Source organism: Melitaea cinxia, chromosome 18 (genome assembly GCF_905220565.1).
Source record: "Melitaea cinxia chromosome 18, ilMelCinx1.1, whole genome shotgun sequence".
Lineage (NCBI taxonomy): Eukaryota > Metazoa > Arthropoda > Insecta > Lepidoptera > Nymphalidae > Melitaea > Melitaea cinxia.
Window position 1 is genome coordinate 2,351,946 of NC_059411.1, and position 13,551 is coordinate 2,365,496.

Below are 13,551 nucleotides of genomic sequence, written 5' to 3' on the forward strand. Positions count from 1 at the left end.
ACTTTCTATAATGCATCGTCATATGTGTTTGTTTCTACAAAAATTAAAATAAAACATCTATTTTACTTTATATTAAAACGAAAAATGAAAAGAACAGTTTCTCGGTAAAACGAAATCGTCAGAGAACTGGTAACCCTTTCTTGGCTTACCTAAATATATCGAAAATGTTTATTTAGCGTGACATATCATGATTCATATAAATGATTACATTAACCATGTAAAATCCTCACTGAATCCGTATCCATCACGAATTTTTAAGTTTGTTGACTTTTGTCATTAATGTACCCTATATGTATCAGACGTCAACCTACGAATATTAGGGCTTTCTTTGAAGAAAAACTTCTGTACGCACGACTGATTTGGGAAGTAAGCTGGAGCAAGAGAGAGGAAGGAAGCGAGCACACATTTTCCTTCTCTCTCTCTCATAGTCAGTTACTTTTCGTATATCTAAGACACAGTGCAGGCCTATTATGAAGAAGATTTACTTCAGTCGTGTGGTCTAAAGCATACTCGTTTTTTTTTTGTTCTATTTAAAATATAAACGAGAAGTAAAACTTCTTTACGCATGAGTAAGCTGGTGAATGCGTGAAGAGGAGAGCGTTACGAACAGTGTGATCGGGCAAGGCGAACGGAAGTTAAGAGGTAGATATAAGTTAGTGAAAATAGAAAGAGAGAGAGTTACGTTTCGTATATACTGTAAGGGCAACTAAAGAAGTTTTACTTCAGTTGTGTGGTCTAAAGCACACTCGTTTTTTTATATGTTTTTGTAATTTCACCGTCAACTTCGACTTTGGTTATCAAATATTTCTATTTACAATCCGTGAATCCATAAGCTGTAGGCATGCTGTAGTGTAGTGTGTTAATGTGAAACTCTCTGCTGATAATATCTGTGATATATGTTAGATAAACTTTATAATAACCAATTGTTGAAATAGGTCCTAAAATGTCTCAGCGAATTATCAAAACCATTTACTCAATTGAAGGGCTAGCCTATTTGTTGAATTACTGTCTTAAGTAGCTACAAAATATCTATCATATACTATAATTTTGTTTTTTTTTTTAAATGGAACTTTACCAAAATATTATTTCATAAGTTCGCAGTTTATGTCATTAGTAATTTTCTTTGACGATACACATAATTATAATTTAAATATCACCGTACTAAAATATTATGCCAACTCGCGTTCTTTATTTGACTAAGCGTTTAGCACGGATATATCGTACGTTATCTACCTTGAAATGTTTATCGCCTGCTAGCCAGCACTTAACATCCCTCAATGATGTGTCAAAAAACTTCGAAACTGCGACAAATATCCGTGTGTCTGTGTGCCATTAGCAAACGTTTGCCTGAGTACGAAGCGAACTCGTGAAAAGTTTTTTTTTTAAATAGAAATATCCTGTTAATAAGCAGTGGGATAATTACAGCTAAGTGATCGCCACTAGCCGTAAGATGGATAAAATATTGAGATGGCAAATTCATTCTCAGGTAATTTTGACGATAACACAGAATTCGCCGGCTGATAGCTGCCAAAATTTCGATTACACTGCGGATATAGCAGCTATCAAAAAGTCAAATTTATTTTTATTAAATGTGCGTACCGACAAAAAAAAACACAGGAAAGACACCGTTCAAGCATATGACTTATCTATGTTAAAATAAAAAAATATATATATTGAAAATGTACAGAGAAAGAAAATGAGTGAAAATGGGAATGGGAAAAACGCCTGCCTGCTGCAACTGCACTGCCAACCTGTATTGTGATGTGCAGGTATATTTTTAGCCAACTTCAAAAAAGAGAGGTTACTCAAATTGACCGTATATATATTATGTATGTTCGGGGATAACTTCGTTGCTTAGATTTTGATAATTCTTTTTTGTTGGAAAGGAGATATCTTAAGTGTGTTACCATGATAAGGAAACCAGGATCTGATGATGGGCTCCCAGAGAAACCGAGGGAAACCCTCGAAAATCCGCATAACTTTTTACTGGGTGTACCGATTTTGATGATTTTTAACTTAATCGAAAGCCGACGTTTATTATGTGGTCACATTTAAATTTCATCGAGATCTGATTACAACTTTTGGAGTAATCTTTGATAATGCGTATGTGGAGAACCCTTCATCATTTACATAAATAATATATATGTCACACACACTCACACACACACACACAAACACGCACACACTCATACCTGTATATATAAATGTATATATAAAAATTATAATATTGATAAATTTAAATATCGTACAATGTAAATGGACTCGGCCTATTATTAACTTCATTACCGATCAATTGTTTTTCGAATCTACCGACATAAAAATTGTGGTTTTACTTGCTTACGTCTCGATTACGATCTATGTCTTCGCTTGCTATTCATTTAATATCTAAGTGTGAATTGTTAGTGTGTTCCTTCATGGTATTCTATTCTATTGTGTTGTGTAATAAACTGTCTCTTAGTGCTGTAATTCGACTTTCTTTTTTGTGTACGACGACCCGGCTTGCATAAAGGTACCTACACCGAAAATTACTACACACCCCTTCTGAATTATAATCATAAGATATAGTGTAGTGAGTAATCTCATCATAACCACCACTACCACCATACCATCTAACTCCATAACTGGTGACCCCGTAGAACACAAAGATGAGTAGTGATAGCGATTCTGCAGGTACCGTCACATCTAGAAAAAGTGACATGTCACTATGCGTCGAACAAAAAAGAGTCATCTTAAGAGCGGCCGACACGACATATCGCATGACACGAATAAAATTAATTTTAAAGTTCCTCAATTTGTATCTGAGGATCCTGAACTTTGGTTTGCACTTCTAGAAAACCAATTTGAAAGCTACAATGTCACTGATGATTTAATTAAATTTGCCACTGTAATCAACAACTTAGATATTGCACATGCGAAGTCAGTAAAAGATATCATAATGAATCCGCCAGTCACAAATCGTTACGACAAGATCAAGAATGAAATTCTTCGACGTCTTTCGGCCTCCCGCGAACTCAAGGTCAAACAATTGTTAAACCAAGAGAAGCTAGGCGACAGGAAACCATCGCAGTTTCTCCGCCATCTTCAAGATTTGGCTGGCACCTCTGCCACTGACGACCTTATTAAGCAGATCTGGACTAACCAGTTGCCCATCAACCTCCAAACTGTGCTAGTATCCCAGCCAAGTCACTCTCTGGAACAACTCGCGGACTTAGCGGATCGTATTCACGAGCTTACTACACCATTTAATGTCGCATCTAGTTCTGCGCAGCCTTGCCAGCATAGCGAGATCGCAGAACTAAAGCAGATGGTGGAACGCTTAGCCTTGAGATTGGAGAAGCATACTCAAGGCAGACCTAATCATAACAGGAAAGCCGATAACTACCGTTCCAGACCACAGCAGCGAAACCGATCATCTTCGCGACAAAGATCACGGTCGAACTCCAGCTACCGGCGGTACCCTATATGCTGGTACCATTCGAAGTACGGCTCAAAAGCGCATCGATGCATACAGCCATGCGATTTTAATAAGCCGGAAAACTCCAAAGTCGGTCGCTAATGACGACAAACGGCTGCCCTTCTTCTACTGGTCGTCTATTTGTCACCGATCGTAACACAAGAACCCGCTTCCTCGTGGACACAGGAAGTGACCTTTGTGTTTACCCACGATCTGCACTGCGTGAAAGGCGCAAGAGGACCGACCTACAGCTGAGTGCTGTTAATGGATCTTTAATAGACACTTATGGTTATTGTGAATTAGTTTTAAACCTAGGTTTACGGAGAAATTTTCAATGGCGGTTTATTGTTGCCGATGTGTGTAAAGCCATCATAGGTGTAGATTTTTTAAAACATTTTAATTTAATTGTGGACTGTCGTAATCAACGCTTAATTGACAATGTAACTTCTTTATCTATTCCTGCTGCTCACGCTTATACTCTTAATTTATGTTCTGTTAAAGTAAAATCAGGTGGCAGCAGGTACCACAGTATTTTAAACAAGTTCCCAGAAATTACACGCCCTTCAGGTGTACCCATTGAAATAAAGCATAACACCGTACACTTTATCAAAACTACACCTGGTCCACCTATTTTTTGTACTCCACGCAGATTAGCTCCCGATAAATTAAAAATAGCTAAAGAAAAATTCGAGCTCATGTTGAATAATGGAACCGCACGCCCATCTAAAAGCCCTTGGGCCTCGCCTTTACACCTCGCTCCCAAGAAGGATAGCGATTGGCGACCTTGTGGCGACTACAGAATGCTCAATGCACGGACGATACCCGACCGGTATCCCATTAAGCATATTCACGATTTCGCTCACGCTATTTCTGGGTGTAAAATATTCTCGACCATTGATCTAGAACGTGCTTATAATCAAATACCTGTTTGTAAGGAGGACATTCCTAAGACTGCCATCACAACACCGTTCGGACTTTACGAGTTTCCATTTATGACTTTTGGTCTGAGAAATGCCGGTCAGACATTTCAAAGATTCGTGGATGAGATGACGAGAGGTCTAGACTTTTGTTACTGCTACATAGATGACTTTTTAGTATTTAGTAGAGACGAGGCAGAACACGAGACTCACCTTCATCAACTTTTTACCAGGATGAAGGAATATGGTATCCTCGTTAACACTTCGAAGTGTATTTTCGGAGCCAATGAGGTTACATTTCTCGGATACAACATTTCTGCCGCAGGTGCTAAACCTTTAAATACTAAAGTTCAGGCAATTAAAGAGTTTCCTATACCTACAACAGTGCGTCAACTTCGTAGATTCCTAGGAATGGTCAATTTTTATCGGCGATTTTTACCTCACGCCGCTCAAATTCAGGCACCTCTGAACGCTCTGCTAAGTGGTTCTGTGAAATCGTCTCATCCAATCAATCTTTCTGGCGAAACACTACTGGCTTTCGAGCGATGCAAGGAAAGCTTGTCAAACGCCGCGCTACTTGCTCATCCTGATTGCAATGCTCAGCTTGCTCTGGTAACAGATGCATCTTCTTCAGCTCTGGGCGCAGTTTTACAGCAATTTAAAGACGGCTCCTGGCAACCCCTTGCGTTCTTTTCGAAAAACTTAAGCCCTTCTCAACAAAAGTATTCGCCATATGACCGCGAGCTACTGGCCATATACGAGAGCATTAGATACTTTAGGTACATGTTAGAAGCAATACATTTCGTGGTTTTTACAGACCACAAACCACTTATTCACGCTTTTCGCGATCGAAAAGATAACTGTTCGCCTCGTCAATATCACCATTTAGATTATATATCGCAATTCACGACCGACATTCGACACATATCGGGCAAAGACAACATTGTCGCCGATACATTGTCTCGTGTTGACGAATTGCATATACCAATCGATATGGAAACACTGGTTAAGTTTCAGGCTTCCGATAAAGAGCTGTCACACCTATTAAACGGTGAATCTTCACTTCGCTTGGCTAAAGTAAAACTTCCCAACAGCGAACTGGAAGTGTACTGTGATGTCAGTACCTCATCACCCAGACCTTTTATTACTAAGGCCTTACGAAAACCGCTCTTCGACAGACTTCACAATCTCAGCCACCCGGGTGCCAATGCCACGGCTAAATTGGTCGCTGAGCGCTTTGTATGGCCTGGAGTACGTAAGGATTGTCGACTATGGGCACGACAATGCTTAGCCTGTCAGCGCTGTAAGGTAAGTCGCCATATATCTTCGCCCACTGGTACATTCAGTCTACCTCGAGCCAAATTTGCCTTCATTCACGTTGATATTATTGGCCCTCTTCCAATATCACAAGGCAAACGATACTGCTTGACAGTGGTAGACCGCTTCACACGCTGGCCAGAAGTAACACCAATGGCGGACATGACCGCTGAAACTGTTGGAAAGGCGCTAATATCGTGGATGTCCAGATTTGGATGTCCAACTGATGTTGTCACCGACCGCGGGCGTCAATTTGAATCCACACTTTTCCAATACCTGGGAAAAGTGATAGGATTTAAACATCGTCGCACTACCGCTTATCATCCAGCGTGTAATGGTATGGTGGAGCGTTTTCACCGCCAGCTTAAGGCAGCAATTATGTGTCATGCTGACCCTAATTGGGTTGACTCATTGCCTTTGATACTTCTTGGTATTAGAAGCTCGTACAAAGAAGATTTACAATCCTCATCGGCTGAGTTAGTATATGGTGAGCCGTTGCGTTTACCAGGAGAATTTTTTCAGACGACCCCTCCAGACTCCACCGATATTTCGGATTTCGCAACCCGCTTTCATAACATCACAGCCAAGCTGAAACCTTCTCCAGCCGCTCGTCACACGAGTGGTAAAATATTTGTTCACAAAGGCCTACAATCCTCAGAACAAATATTTTTAAGGGATGACTCGGTACGAACATCCTTACAACCCCCTTACTCAGGCCCCTACACCGTTGTGGAAAGAGGTGATAAGACCTTTAAGATATTAATGAACGGCAAGATAGTCACCGTTTCTATAGACCGCCTTAAGCCGGCTTATACAATGGTTGACCCATCTCCTACCCCAAACGCCTACCCTATGCCTAATTTCAACCCTGCGTACCATCATTCGACTCGTCCTGAGCCACCAGAGGCAACCAGCATCCCACAGGAAAGTAAAAAGACAACGCGCTCTGGGCGCAAAGTAACTTTCCCGGACTATTTTCGCCCGTAGTAACGGTCTCCGGGGGGGAGTGATGTGGAGAACCCTTCATCATTTACATAAATAATATATATGTCACACACACTCACACACACACACACAAACACGCACACACTCATACCTGTATATATAAATGTATATATAAAAATTATAATATTGATAAATTTAAATATCGTACAATGTAAATGGACTCGGCCTATTATTAACTTCATTACCGAACAATTGTTTTTCGAATCTACCGACATAAAAATTGTGGTTTTACTTGCTTACGTCTCGATTACGATCTATGTCTTCGCTTGCTATTCATTTAATATCTAAGTGTGAATTGTTAGTGTGTTCCTTCATGGTATTCTATTCTATTGTGTTGTGTAATAAACTGTCTCTTAGTGCTGTAATTCGACTTTCTTTTTTGTGTACGACGACCTGGCTTGCATAAAGGTACCTACACCGAAAATTACTACACACCCCTTCTGAATTATAATCATAAGATATAGTGTAGTGAGTAATCTCATCATAACCACCACTACCACCATACCATCTAACTCCATACGTATTTACTGGACTATTTTTTCATCTACCTACGTTGTATTACTTGTCGATGTAATTGAAGTCGGTTCTTTTTTGTTTGCCAGCAAACAAAATTATATTTAAACAAAAAAACAAGATGAGTCTGCCGTAAAGTTTTATAGTTAAAAGTATGCAGGAAAGTCTAAGAATATGAAATAGAAAAAACGTCTCTCTCCAGGAACGTAATTTCCGCACTATCTGTCACATAAATAATTCAGAGCCCTTAGCGTGCAGGCTTTCCGAACTAATGTACATACTCGTACGTATACTTACTATTCTAACCACGGAGTCTTGTAAAATGCTACTAACAAAATATTTATCAATATTTTGATACGATTCGTAAATTTTTTAAAAATACATTACTTTCTTTTTGTGTTTTACCACAGCTGAAAAAGCGCAGAGGATATTTTGATTCATGTTACGCATTAGCTGTCTCATTGTCAGTCAGTTTACGAGACACAGCTATGCTACTGCTTCAAGCGGATTTTCAGAGTATAACTTAGTACATACTAAGTTACTCATTGCTGCCGTTAAGTCTGTCGTCCGCTACTTCATCATTCCAGCCTATTGCAGTCCACTGCTGAACTTAGGCCTCCACAAGTTCGCGCCAAAAATGCGTGAAATTATGTGCGTTGCCCATAGTCACCACGCTGGGCAGGCGGGTTAGTGACCGCAGGGCTGGCTTTTTCGCACCTAAGACGCTGCTGCCCAACTTCGGCACCCGCAGCGTCCGCTACTTACAGCTGAACTATAATACAATAAAAGTTGCATTGCTACTCCGTCAATAGTCGGCCGTCATATGACTTTAAGAAACAGATTTATGTCTTTGATGTTGCATTTTTAATTTATATATATTCTTTAAATTACGTTCTTTATTTATGTTGTCGATATAGCTAAGACACACACACAGACAAAGTTTCAATATGTCTAAAATTGCAGGTCGTCTGATTATAATAGAGGGTTTGGCTACCTGTGGCAGATTCACTTAAATTACTGAATTTCTTCGTTTTCTTTATTATTTACTTGTTACAACTTTCTAAATATTTTTTTTTTACTTAATCACTCTTGCGCTTATGAGTCCCGCGGTAACATCATTTCTCACCACCATGGGTAGACTGGTAGAGATCTCTTTTAGAGATAAGTTCGCCCTTGCCAACATCCTTTGTATAAATGTTTTGTGATTTTGTTTTTTTTTTTAGTGCAATAAAGATTAATAATATTTTGGCGTTACTCATATAACAAAGTTAACATACGATTGTTCTAATTACCAGCTTCAGGGTAGACTTAAAAGAATAAAAGACATGAAATAATGTAATTATAGCACCCACTTGTGATCGATATTACTAGATGAGAACGCTGATAGCTATCTGGGTTGCCTTATCCGCCATCGGCCCAGTTCAACAAGACTAGGCTTAGTTAATGGTTACTTGAAGAACAAGAGTTTGTAGTTGTTTTAGCTAAAGGCGCACGTAATGTATACTTGTAATAAAATTTAACAGGTCTAATTCTGTATATTGGACATTTTGGAATGTTTTTGTGTCAGCGCTATATGAGTGAGTGTGAAACAAAACTGTATATTTTTTTTTCTTATTTGTCGGCCTGGTCACCGAATCTATTCAATGGATTTAAATAAATCTTGGCCTAATTTGAGTCTATGTTAAGAAGTTAGACCATAAATACATAATGAAAGAAACAGATTAAAATAGGCGGACTTATGGCTAGTCAGCTCTTTCTTAAATTTAATGTCAAGCATATTTTGTTAATATGGACAATTTTGTTAAAAATTTTACATTAGAACCTAAGTCTCGTTGCAAATTAAAATTATATTTAAATTTTCAAATGTAACATTGCAGTCTAATCTTGACATCCTTACGCTCTGACGATGAGTTCCCGCTCAAATGCCACTTTTGCAATATTCGTCTTAGTATATCGCTTGCACAACCACATATGTACTTGTAAAGGAATATCGTTGAACGTGTTTGTGAATTATAACTTGTATTGATACATGAGACGTTTCAACATATTTGGTAATCTATTAGAACTGTATAATAAATTTATATCTCAGTAAATACAAATTATTTGCTATAAGCTTGTAAGCATCAAGCGCTTAAAAAAGATCTACTGGTTTTGTTGAATTATCCACCAGAAAAGCCAGTTTTGTATTTTATTTGTCTATATTTTCATTACCAGCAACTAGCTTTCGTTGCTCATAAGGTTTATATTATCTTTCTTGTGTTATGGAACTTCTGCTCAAATCTCTTATTTGACAACTGATAGCTGAGCTTCTTCATGATTTATTTATTTTATTTATTTATTTATGATCAGATTCTTTTATGTCTTTTTTTGTCTTTAGCAACAGAAGATCTTGGGATATTTTGCAGCATAGGATAATACTGTGTACTGTGTGGCTACGGTACTAAAGAATATAGCCACCCCCTCTCTTCCCGTGGGTGTCGTAAGAGGCGACTAAGGGATAACACAGTTCCACTACCACCTTGGAACTTAAAAAGCCGACCGGTGGCGGGATAACCATCCAACTGCTGGCTTTGAAATTCACATGCCGAAGACGGGCAGCAGCGTCTTCGTTGCGACAAAGCCAGCCCTGCAGTCACCAACCCGCCTGCCCAGCGTGGTGACTATGGGCAAAACACATGAGTTCACGTTATTTTTGGCGTGAACTTGTGGAGGCCTATGTCCAGCAGTGGACTATATAGACTGTAATTATAGGATAATACTGAAATATTATTATTTCCTGGATAATAGGTCTTATATTCGCAAAATGCTTAGTCTTTCTTTATTGTATGACATTGTTCACGGCCGCGTGGATTGTCCCGAGCTTGTAGGAGCAATATCATACTGTGCACCCAAGCGTCGTACCCGACATACACCACTCCTATATGTGACCAAATGTAGTACCAATTACTCAGCCAATTCTGTTCTGTCTAGACTGCCGCGTCTGTTTAATGAGATGTGTAAGGATATGGATATTTTCGTAAACTCGAAATCTCAATTTAAAAAAAGTTTAATAAAAATTTTAAAAGAGTAAATTAGGAATCTCATATGCAATCATTATAAACGAAATAAATGTAATAGCTACATTCAAGTTATAAGTCTGCATGTAGATGTTGTTGTGTTTGTTATATACTATAAAGTTTTGTTATCTATACAGATGAATGGAATTGCAATGTCTGTTGTTAAGTATATATAAAAATTATGTTACATTGGCTATTTGTATACGTTTGGACTCACTGTACTTATTCTACGTCTTGTTGTTAGTCTTTGATGCTTAGTGTGATGGGTCATGTATCTTTTATGTTACTATCATTTACGTGGCTATCTTATTAACTTAATTTTGTTTTATTTTTTAAGTCGTTTTAATATCGGCTCTTAATACTGCCCTTTTGTAACAGTACTAAGATGTATAGAGAGGAAAACCTATTACTGGCCTTATTATTGTTAGTATTGTGTTAAATGTCATATATATACGAATTGTAACGCTGTTGGTTTTCGAATAAATAAATAAATAAATAAATAAATAAATATATTACGTCAAAGCTCCAAGATGTGAGTACCTTGTAGTTGGCCTTGTGGAACCAAGGTCGGTACATGCGATTCTTTCCTCTATCGAACAGGGCTTTATAAGTTTATAAGTTGTTCTGTAATCGACGAAATTATTACCGTGACTTGCGATCCAATGTGACATTTACGGAATTTCCTAACGAGAACTCGAAGCACAAATTATTTCATGACTTGGATCTATTTAACAATTATTAATATTAACAAATATTAATTTGTTGAGTTTTTTGCTATTAGAGTATCTTTATTATTTATTTAGTACCTGGGTGACTGAGCTTAGCTCGGTATTTTTAGTAAATCCTTACCTTTTAAATTTGACCGAGGTAGGACAAGTACCTACTTTTTATGATATTCCTAATTGTGTGTATTGTAATATAGTAGTCGATGTAATTTGAAGTCGGGTTTTTTGAAGTAAGATTTCTTTAAGCGGCACATGAGGGTAAAATTTTAACGAGTGATACGCAATAAAAATAATTTTAGCGTCAAGAAGATGTGCAACGTTTTTGTCGAACAACAGAGCCACCTAGCGTGTACTATAGAAACTACAAAGGTTGTTACATGTATATCGATAGTATTACATTGTAAATTAAATAGATGGCGCTGGAACGGAAATCTAAAGCTTTAGATTTGTACAAAGATAAACGAGACTTAAAATTAGTTTGCCAAGGAAGTTTCACTTCTGACATGTGTACTTTGTACGCACGGCCTTTTTTTGAGAATTATTTCTGTCCCACGTTTGTATATTTTTGACGATGTAGGAGGTTATGGTAAAAATTACTGCAAATTGTTTTTTTTATAAAAGTGTTTCTTTAATAAGTTGGAGGCTAGCATATAAATTATTTAAAAACAATTAACAAAAGGAGAATATATTCTATTTTTTAAACAATTAATTTTTGGCCAAATATAAATACTTGGCTATTTAATTGACATGTAAAAAGACAACAGACGAAATAAATAATAAGTAAGGAAGTACGCAAATATGCGATGTTATGCAAATGATTAATAGATTTTAAATTTATTTGAATAAATTTGGGTATAAATAAAGTAATGTTGACTGACCTTCATAATAATTAATTGCATTCCACTTCACCAATTATTAGATCTTTCCATTCTTATATTACTATTCGCTCGTTTTTTTTTCTTTGTTGTAAGCGATGATCTCGTCGTATAAAAAAATATTTAAAAGCAATAATGCTATATATCTATCTTCAGCATATGGCAGTCCACTGCAAGACATAGGTCTCCCTAAGTTCGCGCCAGACGTCCTGGTTTTCCGTAATATGTATATTTTTTTACTGTATAAGACTAGTCTGCTTACAAAGAAAAAAATCTCGAAACGCCACGTAGAACGTCAAATAAATCCATATCTAATTATTAAGATTTAACTCAAATATATATATATATATATATACAAAAGGCACGTCTAGTATATTCAAACACTTGTTATACGTCCTTGTAAGAGTGGCAAAACTTATGAGAAACGAACAAGGAAATAATATTAGAGCCATAAATATTTCGACTGATAAAAAACTTGTCATGAAAATTTGATAAATATATCTTTGGCATTTTTTTTTTATAATAAAGGTGTGTAAATTTAGTTACACAATGCAATGGTTACACAATGTATTCCCTACAAGACACGACTAATTTTATTTATTATGATTGACAATTTTTCAAGCAAGAATGCGCGGAGTTTTTTTTTCGATTCTTTTGTGCACCGAGTCGGAGCTTCTCAGGAACTACAAATAAATAATTAATTTAAAAAAAGGAAAAAATTACTTCTTAGCGTCTTCGGTGAGACAAAGTCAGCCCTGTGGTCACCAACCCGCCTGCCCCGCATGGTGACTATGGGCAACACATATGAGTTCACGTCATTTTTAGCGCGAACTTGTGGAGGCCTATGTCCAGCAGTGAACTACGATAGGCTGAAGTGAAAAATTACATGTTTTAAATTTTAAAACCTACGTAGATAAATAAAAGATTTTGATTTTAGTTTACCAAGATGAAATTAAAAAAAAAACCACTCTTATAAAAAGGAGATATGTACATACATATATTGCCAAATATAGCAATTTTGTGCTGTTTTGATTTAACGATCTCGCATACGGTTTATACGACTATTTCTGTAGGCTGTTCTTCAGTTGCTAGCGATTCGACTTCTTAATTTAGTTTTTTTCTTATTTTATCGTTAATGATTGCATTTATTTAATAGAAATCCATTTAATCATAATATTAGTTTAATATACAATATGTAAATATTTTTTCTTATCACTACATAGTATAAAACAAAGTCGCTTTCTCTGTCCCTGCACATGTATGTACGCTTAAATCTTTAAAACTACGCAACAGATTTTGATGCGGTTCTTTTTAATAGATAGATTGATTCAAGAGGAAGGTTTATATGTATAATAACATCCATTAAATAGTGGAGAAATACTGTTATTTTTGAGTTTTCTAATGCTATGTCGTAAATAATTATTATTTTTTTCGCTTAAATTGCAAACGCAGGCTGAACCTTACGAGATTTATCAAAATAATGTACTAAGTATTGTACACATTGAAAAGGTCTACAGAAAACTCCGCGATGGTATATACCTATCTCTTATGGATATCCCACAATAACATTTTTTTGTCATTTACTTTTTACGACAAATAATGGCTAATTTTCGAAGCGATTTTAACCAATACAGTATTAATCCTTATCCAATTAAATACCTTAAATATATTTTTTATTTAATATAGATC

General features: G+C 36.7%; 1 protein-coding gene across 1 annotated transcript in view; it reads left to right on the forward strand.

Moving 5' to 3' along the window:
- The window catches only part of LOC123662351 (cyclin-dependent kinase-like 1), a 43,282-nt gene that overhangs the window by 24,221 nt on the left and 5,510 nt on the right, over positions 1-13,551 (forward strand). The gene's annotated exons all lie outside the window — the stretch shown is intronic.